Source organism: Temnothorax longispinosus, chromosome 10 (genome assembly GCF_030848805.1).
Source record: "Temnothorax longispinosus isolate EJ_2023e chromosome 10, Tlon_JGU_v1, whole genome shotgun sequence".
NCBI lineage: Eukaryota > Metazoa > Arthropoda > Insecta > Hymenoptera > Formicidae > Temnothorax > Temnothorax longispinosus.
The window spans coordinates 18,856,708-18,871,347 of NC_092367.1; the positions used below are offsets into that span (position 1 = coordinate 18,856,708).

General features: G+C 41.1%; 2 protein-coding genes across 3 annotated transcripts in view; one reads left to right on the forward strand and one right to left on the reverse strand.

Moving 5' to 3' along the window:
• Bnb (bangles and beads) overlaps window positions 1–14,640 on the forward strand; it is a 204,465-nt gene that overhangs the window by 184,873 nt on the left and 4,952 nt on the right. The window contains exon 1 of one of the 2 annotated variants that reach the window (XM_071792155.1): window positions 12,460–12,754. The exons of the other annotated variant lie outside the window; for it this stretch is intronic. The gene's annotated coding sequence lies outside the window, so the exon portion shown is untranslated. Of the gene's footprint in view, window positions 1–12,459; window positions 12,755–14,640 lie in introns of those variants that run through there. 2 annotated transcript variants of the gene reach the window in all.
• The window catches only part of S6kl (S6 Kinase Like), a 43,377-nt gene that overhangs the window by 19,102 nt on the left and 9,635 nt on the right, over window positions 1–14,640 (reverse strand).

The window sequence follows — 14,640 nt, forward strand, 5'->3', positions numbered from 1 at the left end:
CTTGGGGGTGATTGTAAAACGACACGCTCGTTCCGAGGGCCCGCGACCGTTAAGCAGTGGAATATTCCCAGGACCACCAGATGCAGTGAAAATTTTCCACTGCGCTGTGAAGAATCTCTCAAAAGCGGAGTAGTATTTGACGGATAAGTACATGATATATGAAACTACTCTGGTACTTCAGGAAGCAATAAATTTATCCTCTTAGCGTTGCCCGAAGGGGCGTAGTCGTTAACTAATTCCCATTTTTTCTCACCTATATTTCTCCTTCTCCAAATATTTTCTCAAGATTAATTATGAAAGTTGTTCGTCCAAGCTTAACGCATTTTATCTCCCATCTGAGATTATTAGCCGAAACAGATTCAATATTTTATTTCCAATATCTTGTTTTTCATCGCTTCCTTCATTTTCTTCTTCAGGAAAGCGACATACGCGGCGCGATGGATCGATTGGTCTCACTCATTACCTACGTCATTGAGACGACGTGACCCTGAATGCAAACACGCCAGCCAAGTTCGCGGTCATTTCACATTTCGTGATCGCGCAAAGGAATGACGTGTATTACGACATCGCCGGTGCTCGTCAAATGCAAATCAGACGTCCTCACCGGGCGACGAAGCGAACGGTCTTGTCGAGGTGGGACCAGACGAATCGAGAGAAACGCTCGGTTAAATAAAAGCGATAGGGATCGATTTTCGCGCACGCTTACGACGAGATGCGGGCGCATCTCGTATTATAATTCACATATGGACGCGCCAGTTGATGAAGTATGAATGAGAATATCGAGGACTCATCGTCGTGCACTCGTAATTCGTTTCACGTGTGGTGCACGTCAAGATCATCTCGTGTTTCTCCACCGTTCCATCTGCCATCTCTATTTTTTCTCACATCTTTTTTGTCGCAAGGAAAAGTATTTGGGTTTCTTTAAGTCCGTTTCTTAACGATATAATCTCATAAAATAATTCTTAACAAATTTTAGATTTAAATTATGGATTTACTTCAATTAAGAAAATTTTATCTCTCTTTGCTCCGCAGAGAATTATTGAATCGAAAATGTAATGCACACCAATGAGGCAATTGGAATTTAATCCACTCCTGAGCTCTTATTAGTCTCTTTCAATTCACAAGAACAATATCGTGCAAGAACAGTTTCCCCTCGCGACTTTTTCCGATTTTTCCTACGTGACAAAATTTATCATGACAAAATTAGTAATGTGTGTAAATTGATTTTCATCGACCGGTTTCACTAAACTCGTGCACTATATAACGAGAGCATTCCGTAGTCGATAACAGGCCGCGCCGTGCCGGGCACGGGTTTGTATCGAGATGCATAATAGACGATGCCTTCCCCCGCGTTCGACGAAACCTGTCTTCCTCTCCCGTCGCGGCGGACTGAAGGTGAATCTCTGCACGATTCGCTCCGGATCGTCTTGAACGAATCGTCGTAAGTGAAATTTCTAAATTACAATTGGTTCTTCATAGATCCGTTTGATCGTATAAATATGCATATAACCGGTTTATAAAATTATTTTTTCGAGTAATCATTCGAAAGAAAATTTGCGAAACCGCCTTCAGACACGCTTATCTCGGCTCAACATTGTATACGCAATTGAATATCATCAAATAGCAAAACCTGTTATTAGCGTATTTATCCCAGGAGCGCCAGTAAACACGTTCGAAACTCGATTGGAGTTCATTAAGGTGAACGTGCTGCCTCGCGAGAATGGACATCGTGATCTAGTGTGTATGAGACCTTACAGCACGCGGATTGTATGCAACGTATGCACCTGTGTCAGCATGCAAATGTACTACTCACGGGGGACCGGTTCGTAAAGGTCGAGCATTATACCGAGGTCGTTTTCTTCGCGATTGAAGATCGATGATAACTAGCCTGTTTGATTCGCATGGCCTATTCGCGATGACAATCAATGGGTTATTACATTACGCATATTTATTAAAATATGTTTACACGATTATATATTAGCCACAATTGGCGCTATTGAAAGTTATATTTGTCTAATTTCCATCGCGTCAATCGTTAGTGACGAATTTCTTTGTCGAAATCAAAACACTGACTTATTGCAGAAATTAGAAATGCAATTAGAACTGCGGGACAATATGTGAATTTATTGAAGGCGAGATTTATTATAAGAATTAACAGCAACTAACTTAGATTATTAAGATAGAATATATGTAATGATTATGCAAAACTTTATTCATGTAACGATTTTTTTTTATTGCTACTCTGGGTAGAGGAAATAAGAAACGAACACACGAAGAGACTGGTACGACGTAATTCATATCTTCGACATATCGTTATTTTTATTGTAGAAATAAGAATTTACTACGTTGTTTTAAGTATTCGAATATTATCGGAATCATGAGTATCTTGAGTTCTGAGAAACATAAATTATGCATGATTGATTGCAAATCGCTGCAATTAACAGAATGTACAGAGAATTTAAAAACTATCGCGTTTAATCTCAACTACGGGATCTTGCAAGACTGCATTTTGCAAATTATTGGAATTAAATTATTCTTACCGTTTAAACGAGCCGAATAAAAAAAGATTACTGCAAAAAGGTCATGAGTCCCGATTTTTGAAAGAACAATTTGAGACAAAGGATAAGAATCGTCGTGATAAAGATGACAATGCGAACTTTCGTGGATCTTGGCGTGCAGTTGCACAAACGGGAGATGCATTGCTCGCGAACTTCGCGAAGCACGCAGGAGTGCAACTTCGGGGGGACGGAAAGGTGATCGAAGCCAAGGAGGAGAATGAGGAGGAGGAGGAGAACGGGGCAGGAACGAGGGAAGGTGAGAAAAAGTCGCGGACGTTAAACCGCCCGCTCGCTCTCGGCCTTAGGGTAAAAAGATATGACAGAAGAGGCAGGAGAATAGAAGAGAGAGAGAGAGAGAGAGAGAGAGAAAGAGAGAAACCGAGGTGAGGCGAGTAGGATGAGCCGCGGAATGGAGGAGGACAGTCGGAAAGGAGGATGGGGCGAGATGAGGATGTACGGGGGTAGAGTGACGAGGGAACCGAGGGAGACGCGGCGAGACGAGAGACGGCAGGCGCGAAGAGGGAATCGGAGAAAGAAGAAGCCGTCGCGCTGGGCCTGTTCTACCGAGGTCGCACGTACGTCCGTATAATACTCGTAATACATGTAATACGGATAATACCTGTAATACCTGTGTAACGCATTATACACCAGCGCGCCAGCGACCGGCTGGCTCTCCCGCGGCACCAGGCGACGACGACCGGTCGTATCTTCGCGTCCTTGCGATTCCGCCGCGACTTTCCAAGGGATCCCTGGGTATGCCATGCCGCGCGGCAGGTGATTAGGATTGATCGGATGGAATGAAACGCCGTTGACGAAAGTACGTGTATTTTCGCTTTCGCGCCGTCGAGGGAAACGGGATAGAAAGGAAGAATAGAAAGAAAATAATCTTTTTAAGAAAATAGGTATTATTTTAAGATATAGCTCTGGAACGACGAGAAGTTTTGTCGCACAATGTTACGGGAAAATATGAAGAAACGATCTTAAAAATAAGTTGAAAGTAACGTCGGACGCGTACCTAAATTAAATTACTCGAATCATCCTTGGCGTGCATTTTTTAAAGACAATCAATGCCGTGAAGATGAAATCACGCGATGGTCATGGAGAGATAAGAAAAAATGTCAAAGGATGACAATGACGCTACTGAGAAATCGTTTTGTACGCATCGTACGTGCGTTGTCGGTGCATGCAAGTACCTGCCTGAAAATAATTATCAGTGATCGATGGACGAGGTGAAGGTTACTTTTACTGTATGAAAGTCTCTCCGAGAGTTCACAGTTGTCCTTCCAAAACATGGAAAATTGCAGCGAGTTGCACACCACGCAGGAATCATTGGATGATAGGAATCATAATTTTCTTTTTAATGATATTCTAAGCCGCTTCATTAGTTATCGAAATAAATTTCGCGCGCTGCGAGATCTACTAATTCTACCGCGCCTCTTTAAATCACGATCGGATCGGATAACATAGCTTACGTGTAGCCGCATCGAGGGGACTGCATAGCGATGTGAATGGAGACGCAGGGGAGTAGATAAAGAATAATGGAGGAGAGAGAGAGAGAGAAAGAGAAGAAAGTGCGGGGGAGAAGGGAGGCCGATAAAAGAGAAGGGAGACGAAGGGCGGAGGGATGGGATCGAGTCGACGAGCGAGACATGAATATATCGTACGGCTAAGGCTAAGTTAGGATGAGGATAGCAGCGATTATCTTAACGATCCCCTGCAGCAAAACCTGAACGGCAACCCGTTTCGGCCCCGTCCGTCGTCTCGGCCCTAGTATAGTATATACCGGCTGTTGCTGTGTTGCTGCCGCTTGTGGCTCCTGCAACGATGTTGTTGCTGCTGCAAAAGGAGCATGACGGAGTCGTCCAGCGAAGGGAGAGGAAAGGATAGAAGAGCCAGCTGAAAATAGCTTACTGCAGTCGCAGGAGCTTCGCGAGACCAGGCGAGTTCAGAGATCCTTCGTCTCTCATCGCCGCTCCCGCGGTCTTCCTCTTCCCCTCTTTCCTTTCAACGTGAGCGACTTTAGGCGAGATCGTCACTTGTGAACGCACGATCTATTTGTCGACACGTTCGTACGAACGCTTCCGCTCTTTAATGTTTGAAACTGGAGCTCTTACGTTTGAAACTGAAATTCGTTATGGCTAATCCGTGAGGCTAATAGTGCCATTCCTTCGACATCTAGTTTGAATTGTTTGCTAAACAATTCAAACTTATCCAGATCTTCGGATTTTCACAATCTCAACTTCGTATTTTTATCAGCTTCTATCATTATACCCTTTAGACATTAAAATCTAAAATTTTCAATCCTTAATATGTCGCACAATAATATATATTTAAAAATAAATATTTCTTCATTATATTTCGAGTTTCACCGATCATGAAGGCATGCAGAACGGAATAAAGGCGATTCCGGAGATATCGGCTGACACATGCCAGCTTCATCGCGAAAAGATAGACGAGGAACGAATAAAAAAAAAAAGAAGGACAACGCGGGACAATCGCGCGATGCGATGTACGCGTAAAATGAAAGAACAATTACACCGTGCTTGGCGCACGGAGAGGATGAGAAGAGACGGACCTTGGGCTCTTTGCGAGATAATCATAACATTACACGACGATCCGCGCCATAATGCCGTATAATGTCTGCGGCATGATGTACATTACGAGATCATTTACCGAGAGTCTGTCGCTAAAAGTGGGACCACCACCGCCGCCGAAGATTGACTCTCATATCGCTTCCTCTCGCCTCGGTCGATTCGCAAAATTAGAAACTCGCAGCTATTCCTGGATAATAGGCTCGCGTGTACGTCCGTCGCGCGAAAAAGAAGAAAAAAAGAAGCTTCGACCGTCGCTCGCTCGATTTGTGGGTCAGGGAGGTACGAGAGGAGGCGAGAAGGAGGAAGAGAAGGCGGCAAAAGGAAGAGCCTCGCCGCCATCGACAGGACGTTGTCACCTGGATTACCGCGCGTCGTTATTATTTCATAATCAACGGAAAATCTGCGCTACATCGGCAGATCTTCCGTCGCAAAGATATTTCAACATGTCATTAAATTGTTTGATAGGGGAATAATATTCTCAAAAATTTATTAAGTGAAAAACTTTTCAGTTCAGATCCGTACTGTGTATAATTTTCGCTGTCTTGATTATTATCGTTACCTAGCGATGTCCATATCTCCAAAATTAATTGCAAATGTAGCTAATAATTAATATTAATTGCTGTACCAATATCGCAGAAATCGCTTCTTTAATTTTTTTTTCGAAGCAAAAGAATGCAAGGAGAAACCCACACGGTTTTTTTAAATTACGATAATCGATTACGAAACTCTGGACGAAGCGAAGAATCAAATTAAATTCCGACATTGCGGTCAGCGGTCTGGACGGGAGGAGCCGCTAATTGTACCATTAATTAACGAAAAAGCAGGCAGTGACGACAGGCATTCGGCGGGCCAGCTGCAATATTATGGTCCACCTCCTTGTGCCATCGCCACGAAAACCGGATTCGGTTTGGAATAAAATTAGGAGTCAAGTAGTCAAGGTCGGTCGGACCTGCCCAAAAGTTAACTTGCCCTCGCTTCTTCTTCTTCTCCTTCTTCTTCTCCTTCTTCTCCTTCTTCATCTTTCTCCGCATTTTTTCTTACGTAGAACGACCTGAATCATCTGTTGCTATAGCAACAACTCATTCGCCTTGTGTCATTTTATGAAATTCCATAGCAATATTATGTAGAATAGAAGAGGTGTTTAAATAATCGCTTTTAACGGCGACTCCTGATGCTCAACCACCGCTTCCCATCCACTCTCCCGAAGAGAAGAGATATATCGAAGAAACGTATGGGGTTTACTTCGCGTAAACAATGTAGTGCGTCTAAGGACCGCTCGTCGCGAGACCACTCTTACAGTTGCACAAGAGAGCCCTCGGAGACATCGAGATACGAGAGCACCTTTTTAGATTTTTCATTTCCCAGCGAAGGAAGCTACGAGCTTGCAAAAGTGTGCGTTATATACTGCTCGAGCAAACAGAGAACGCAATAGAGAAGTTATCGGTCTCGCAACCGTGTCTTTCAAGCTTTGACGTCCTCGCATTTGCATACTTCGCATTTTCATCGTCTCGCGAAAGGGAAGAGGATCAACTTCGCAACAGTACCGCGCGATTTTCCTCGTGAATAAACAAAGGGAGCAAGCTCGCGACGCGAGATCATCGGTCAGCGCGGTGAATAGCGATTTGACGAAAGCCCAGGCATAAAGTCAGGGCTCCTCGCGGGGCGTTGCACGCGCGAAGGACGCGCGGATTCAATGATGCCTCGCTCTTGACGATCGGCGTATCCAGTATCGGCCGATCGACAGTGATTCACCCGCGATTAAACAAGAATCGCCGGTCGTTAATCGAACGTGCATGATTGCCAAAGGTGAATGGAGACGCGTACACGGTTCTCACTTCGCGGCTTGTAACGAGAATTGACGTAAACAAGATGTTGCACATGTAGTCTAAAATAAATCATTCAGATGTACATGTTAAATGTCAATCAACGGTGATTGTAAAAGGGAATTTTCCAATCAGTTATCTATCGAGAATTATTCTCACGCGAAACTCTTATAACGAAGAATTTATAATATAAGAAAGGAATATAAGGTTAATTAATGCTTCAGGAAAATAACAGTAAATGTAGGACAAAATAACCAATCGATATGTACACTGAGGTTTTTAAAATCGTTGCATGTATTAAGGATTTAATATAGGAATATCAGTATTAATTCGTATTGCGTGTTCGTTTACGAGCATGATAGGATGAAGTGTTGATATTACAATATTATGATAAGTAGTTGTTACAGATCATGGCTCAGTAATACAGATTGTCGTATAACAGCGTCCTCGACGTGTCTCGTGTCAAGGTATTGCGAAATTCTCATTGGCGGCTTGTGATTCATCATCGACAAGATGATTACTTAATAAGTTGATTATCGACTGTTACGTCGTGTACGTAACTGGATCGATTGAGGAAAATTTTCTTGCGGTCGCGAGGCAATCGTAAAAGATCGCGCTCGCAAATTTTACATTCAAGAAAGAAAAACATTGTGGGAGAAATAAAATGAAAAAAACAATGCGGAACAGACCGTTGGGTGTAATGAAAATCAAGCTCGCGGCATCTGGCAAAATCGTTACTTTCGCGGAATATCGCAGGCTGTGGCTCCCGTAATATATGGCAATAAAATTCCGACTTTATGCGGCGGCGCCGCGTCCTCGAGCATGTGCTGGACCGTGAAAAATCGCGTCTGTGCCAATCGGAATTGTGCACCGGGGACGAACAAGCAACCGGGATGAAAGGGCAAAGTAGTGTGGCGAATCAATTTATTTAACGGAAATTTCGCGTGCTCCGAGTTTCAGGCTTTCGTGCCAGTATGATGAATTTCTGCGCGAAAAGTCGCGAAGTTTTTTTTGGAATATATCAAGAAATTTTTAGTTTAGCTTATTAGTTTTAATATGAAAAATACATATAATATATAGCGTTATTGCCCTACGTTTGTAATTAGACTTCTGCATAATTTTCTCAATGTTCTTTTCTTATATTTGTTTCCGAAAAATATAAAATTTAGATAATATCTCTCTAAAAAAGTTAATACTTGTACTTAATGTAATAGCAATCAATAATTTTTCTTACTACATACGTATCCAATATAATTTACCTTTTTATATTTTTGATTTATAAATTAAAATTGATTATGCGGAATTATATGCCCGAAGGCTTCAATTATTCGCGCGGAAAGCTTTGATAATCTCATAGGATTCTATCTATTCTTCCTTATATACCTGATATCCTTGTCCCAAATCAATAATTTAAATAGAATAACGTTTTCAACCTCGTGCCTCGTAAGAATCATCTTTGTCGTCATCATTTTCGTCCTTCGGATATGCTTGCGTAAGGGATACGCTTTCCGGAATTAATACACAAAATTTACCAGCCTCTACGTGACACGCGGAGCGGACGTCACTCGCAATTAGTGCCCGTTAAAGAGACAAGGCGAAGGAACGGCGCCTAGAACGCCATAAAAACTAATGTAAAAACATGTACGTGTGTATTTTTTCTCGGAGAACCGCGATTACGCTATAATCATCGGCATTGCAGTAATTACACCACACACAACGAATCATACCGGGACTACCAACCTGTATCTACTGTCGCGAGCTTCTCTTTTTGCAATCTCGTAACCGAACAAGATTAGAATATTTCGAAGAAGAATATTTTATTTCCTTTCGTGTTTATTTCTTATGTTATAAAATTTCTTTGCTTAGCTTTGCTTTATTAAAAAATAAGCAAAATAATATATTAATAGAATATAATTCCGCGTAAAATATTCTGACTTACGTATATAGAACTGATCTTTTTTTTTGTAAACATTTAAAATAGAAGCACTATATATATAAATGCAAGTGCTTAAATGTGTATTAAATGAAGAATTCGTTTCTCGCAAAACTTAATAAACGCATATTATTCTAACGGTATATAACGGTTGGAAATCGCTGGTTGTAAAGCAGCTGCTGTCTAAGTCTTAACAACTGCGGGAATCCAGGAAGAGAGCACGGTGCTACAAAACGATACATCAAGAAGAGCGCAGATAATATTAAAGATGGCTAAATGGCAAAAATAGATAAACAAAATTTATAATTTTCAAGTAAATTGATAGTTAAAAATATTATTTTTATAAATGAGAGATATTAATTCGCTCTCGAGACGTTTAAGTTCTCGCGTGATTTAATTGAGAAACAAAATACTTTACTTTTCAACCGCTCTTTCTGCAAAAACAAAGAAAATGTATTTATTTTACAGCTTTCCTTTATTTATAAAACATTAGAAACAATTTGCTAAAGTTTTGTAATGCGACAGAAATCAAAGTAATGAGTAGGCAAAGAGTAAGGTCATCGATCTCAACTTGGATAAGCTATAACGTACCACCAAGATTCGTGAATAATTCACGATTTTAATCGCATGTTAATTATTCACGAACGTATCAACCGCGAAAATCATTAAGTGAATAACGGGTCTTTCAGTTTGATATATTCGATAATACAGAATTATTTTAGAAATAGTGGAAAACCACCAACAACATTATCTTAATCAATGTCGAATATTATGTAAACGTTACGAGCTAAAAATAGAAATAAGGAATACCGTGCATATTTTATCGTAGATTTTGGACAATAAGAATGTCATAAATATGCGAAAGGTGATTTATATGGCCACGATAATTGTAGAAATCATATATGAGGTATCCCAACCGTAACCTCGAGTAAATATAACAAGATTGAGCAAAGATTGAGCGCAAACAGTGCGGTCTAAAGAATGGTTAAAAAATGATGATTATATCACGTCGAAGTTGTAAGAATCAATAAGGATCTTGATAAATCATCTTCGGAGAAAGTTTTTATGAAATGAGTAAATTGTGAACACTAAATAAATATTCAATATAATAATTTTTTTTGGTATATATTATTTTCTTAAATACGAATAAAAAATCTTTGCGCAATAAGATCAATTATAACTCAGTTTACATTCATAATGATGTATAATTGTGCCATATTAATCTGATTAGTTTAGTGTACTTAGAGCTTCTATTTTAATATTTTCTATAAAATCTATTTAATAGGCTTGATTTATATAAGTAATTATTTGTTATCACAAATGTTACTCAATTTCATTAAAAAGAAAATGATCTAACAGTTAACACTAATAGATATAATCTCCGATAGAAAACTAAATTCGAATAACTCAAAGTCTAATGATTCGTGGATCATTGGTTGAATCGATATTTCGGCGAAATAAGCAGAAAATTTTCAATGGGAATTTATCGGATGTATACGAGACGGAACTACATATAAACAGACGGTTTACATAATAGTGTCCGTACATTCATACGCACTGGCGCGTGTATCACACGCGTATACGACTCATCGAGCGTTCCTCGATGAGTCACAACGACGAAGATAAAACATTTTACCTGGTGGCACACAGTTAATCGAATTTGCAACGTATTCGCGACGCGTAAAATGATGCACGACCGTCCCGGCGTGACGCAAATCATAATAAATCCGCAACGAAAATTAATTCATACTTTACGAACAGCTAGCACGAGGAAGTCACGTTTATTTATCTCTTTGATAGCATTTAGTCAAGCAAATTAATGAGAACCTCTTGAATGAAAAACTCTAAACGCAGAAAATTTTAATTTCTTTTTTCTTTTACATACAGTATAAAATGATTTTAGTTTGACAATTATATATCAATGAATATTTCAAAAAATATTTTTTATTCTTATTTCGATGGTTCCGATAGCGAAAATTAATAGAATTTCCGTATCCCTTTAGGGTCAAGAAAAAAATTAATCGCGCACTTTCAGCCATTTAGGCATGTCGGGCACGTGCGAGATTCATTTACTTTCATTGAGAGAAGCTTTGCTGCGAATGAGAGAAAAACATATACGTTAATACTGACGACACAAAATTTGCCGAAGGAGATCTGTTAGGTCACGTTAAGAAGAAGAAAAAGTTATGTCGCCGATAATTTCACATTTTGTAGTCAGAAAGACTATTAAATGCAGCAACAAGTTGAATCACTTAATAAAATCTGAACCCTGTATTCCATCCTAAATCGAGAGATTCTGAAGTAGCGAAGTAATATGCTCATATAGAAAAATAGCAGCGCTTTTAAAGCATAACATGTTTGCAAGAAAAGCTTTGTGCATTCCATTTAACAATTTTATCGATTGCAAATCTATGATAAAAATCTTTCCGTTTTTTGAATCAGTTATTCATCGCGAATTGAAAGATAAATGTCAATTGACTCTTTTAAATGTATTCAAGGTTGTGCCATAGCCTGTGTAGCTTTGCCATTGTACTTCCGCTTGATATATTGAGTGATCCCAAATGAATGCTTTTAAAACACAAACGCGACACGTCATGCCGGCATACGACATGTGCAGGTGCGTCCACAGTAGTGACTAGTAGTAAGTAAGGACAATCGCATGTATAGAAAATGCAATCATTTTCCAAAAAGTATTCCGTGAGCGTTGAATTGTTGCGTGAAAAAAACTGATAAAGAAATACCTATGCCTAACAAATATTTCAAGATTCGTGGTTACACTCAATGATGATTCAATACAAGGTATGATAATCGCTGTTCTACGTTGTTAGAAGCTTCATAACTAGTATCTAATCAGTAGTTTCAATCGTGACTAGAAAATGGCATGAATAGATTCCTTTCGAAAAGTCGTAACATACATTTTCAATTTTTTCGTACTTTACTATTTCTATATAATCGTTTGATATAGTAAATGGCTTGAATGTCCGAGATAATCAAGGAACGTTACGCCAAATAATTAATTCTATATAAATTAGCATAATATACAGTGGCTACGAAGTAATAATAGGAAGTTTCAGTCTATTGCGAAATTCCTGCTGAACATTCGCAGTTAAAGAGTACACGTACACTCGCTCAAGGCGTGATCCCAATGGGTCAGCAACACGAGCCACATTACGAATCTGTTCCCGAAGATCTCCTCGACGAACCGAGCATGAGATACCGGGTGTAGACATCGTGGTCCGGAACAGAAAGGAGCGAAGAAATCGGCGAGCAAGCCAAGATCAAGCAGAAGCGAGCAAGAACGAGAGAGAGAGAGAGAGAGAGAGAGAGAGGGGCAGAAATGCGAGAAGCGGTGTAGGAGGAAGAAAAAGAGAGGAGGAGGTGCAGAACAAGGAGGGAGATAAGGTAGGTAGAGTCCAAGAAGGGCGGCGAAGAGAAGAGAAGACTAAAAGAGAGGCCCCTCCCGGTGGCTCGATCGGCGAGGAGGGTCGGGGCCCCCTTGCACGATCCTGGCCGTCAGCACGGGTGGGTAAATGGGTATATAAGCGGGGCCCCGGCGATTCCATCTCGACACACGACCCAACCTTCATCCCGATCGCCAACGGTCCTTTGCAATCGAGCGTAATCGCACGCGCGCGAATAAAAGAAAGGGAAGACAGGGAAAGAGAGACAGGGACAAGAACCTCCCCCGCGTTCTTTCGTTCTCCGATCGATCGCGCCCGATCTTAGTTCGCGCGAACCGGTGAGAGCCGATCTGCGAGGTAGAAGCAAGAGAAGCCGAAGAGGACATCACTGTGCCCGACGTCGACTCGACCAAGAGTTCCACGTTTACGGAGGAGAGAAAAATACGTGAGTACACAGTTTTTCGCTTTACAAAGTTTTGTCACCCTTCGAATTCCGTCTCGCGGCGAAAACTTACCCGACTCGACATTTCGATCGATCGATCGATCAAAATACGGATTTCTTTGACGATCTTAGACATTAACATCGCGCGAATCCTTCCCTTCGCAAATACTCCCGTTCATTAGTTGATAACGTAATTATTAAGTAAATCTCTTTTCACTCCTGATATGTAATCGATTTATTATTATCTTTTGAATCCTATACGAAGCAAATCTCCCTCCGTAGCTCAGCTCCGAAACGAATTACGTGACAGATTCTACTGAGCGTTGATAATCGAAACCGGTCGATGAAATCTTGAGTCGCAGTGACATATGCGGTCGACAGACGCGGTTGGTTGAACTCGGCATGATTATTAACCTCGCGTTTGTGCGCAGGAGACTTTTCTCAAAGCTCGCAGCTAGCTACATTTTCTTTCGCAATACGCGTAGGACTCGGTGCGCCGAGTCGCGGCTTCGCAGCGACGGCGACAGATAGTTTTGAAAGTGGAGCGCGATAATGCTATTGTTCGCCATCCGCGCTTGTATCCGTTCGTTTCAATTAGTCGGGGCGCGGCAAAAGCGGATTTTCGAAACAACGAACGACGGTAAATGCCACGATAAACGCCCTCCCCTTAGTTATAAAAAAAAATTGCCATTCGCTCACAATTAAGCTGTCATTGACTAAAAAATCATATAAAAGTATCTCTTTTTTATTTTAAGTTTAATCCCGATAGGAGAGAAATTACAGAAACCAAAAAGAATCGAAATAAAAAGTAAAAATCTTACATTAATTGCTATTAAGTATATTGTATTATCTTCATATTGTTCCTTATAATAACCATTAGTTTCCAATATTCCATATTCAAACATATCTATATAACGTATGAGCAAGTTTGTTTTTTATTTATTTTGTATCAACTCTTGCGACATACACGTACATGTATAAGAGTATCTCTTTATTTTAAGTTAGAAATGCATTGTAATTACACATATACATTATCTAAATTTCATTACAAATATATCGCTGGATGTGCGTCGCAGCTAAAAGGTTAATAAAGAGAAATTAAGAGGTCAAAGTAAGGAAACGCGAGTCGCTCGCGTGCAGGCCACGCTCCGTCGTCGTTATAAACATAATTTGTAGATTTCTCAAGGAGCAACCGCGCGCGTTTGCGTAATTTCGCGTCCCCCTTCCGCGTCGCGCTCCTTCCCGACCCCTAATTAGCCGGCCTAATCTGTCAATCTGCGAATTACCTGCGCCGCGACGTCGACTCGAGGTCGCCAACCGGCGCGGCGACCGTCTTCCCCCGGCAACTTCGCAATCGACGAACGTCGAACGTGTGCCGAATCTTTAATCGGAATCAACAGAATCCTCCCCGCGCCGAGACGAAGCAGATTCACACGAGCTTGAATCAGATAGGAACAGATTTCGTGACTCTCGTTTAAGCGAGCAAAAGTCGCGCGATTGCAAATTGAACGGAGGAGTTTCGCGGCTTCGGATTAGACGAGCGGACGCCGCTCTTTCAACACGCCGCAATCAGGGGAGACCGCGAAGCTGAAAGGCTAGGAGAAAGAAAGAGAAAGAGAGAAAGAGAGAGAGAGAGAGAAAAGAGCAAAGGGCTATAATCATTGACGGTGGAGCACTTGATGGCGCGCGCGCGCGCGACACTTCTTTGTAAGTGTGGTACCATTACACTTCTGATGATCTTGATGAGGTAATCGGCGTCCATCATCTTTCACAGGCATTTCCTGCGTCTATCGACCTGGCCGCCGAGCACTTATCTGTATTCGCGGTGCGATCAACGCGCGTCATCCTCCTCGTCGAAATTTCATCGCTTCCTTCTCTCCCTTTTTCTT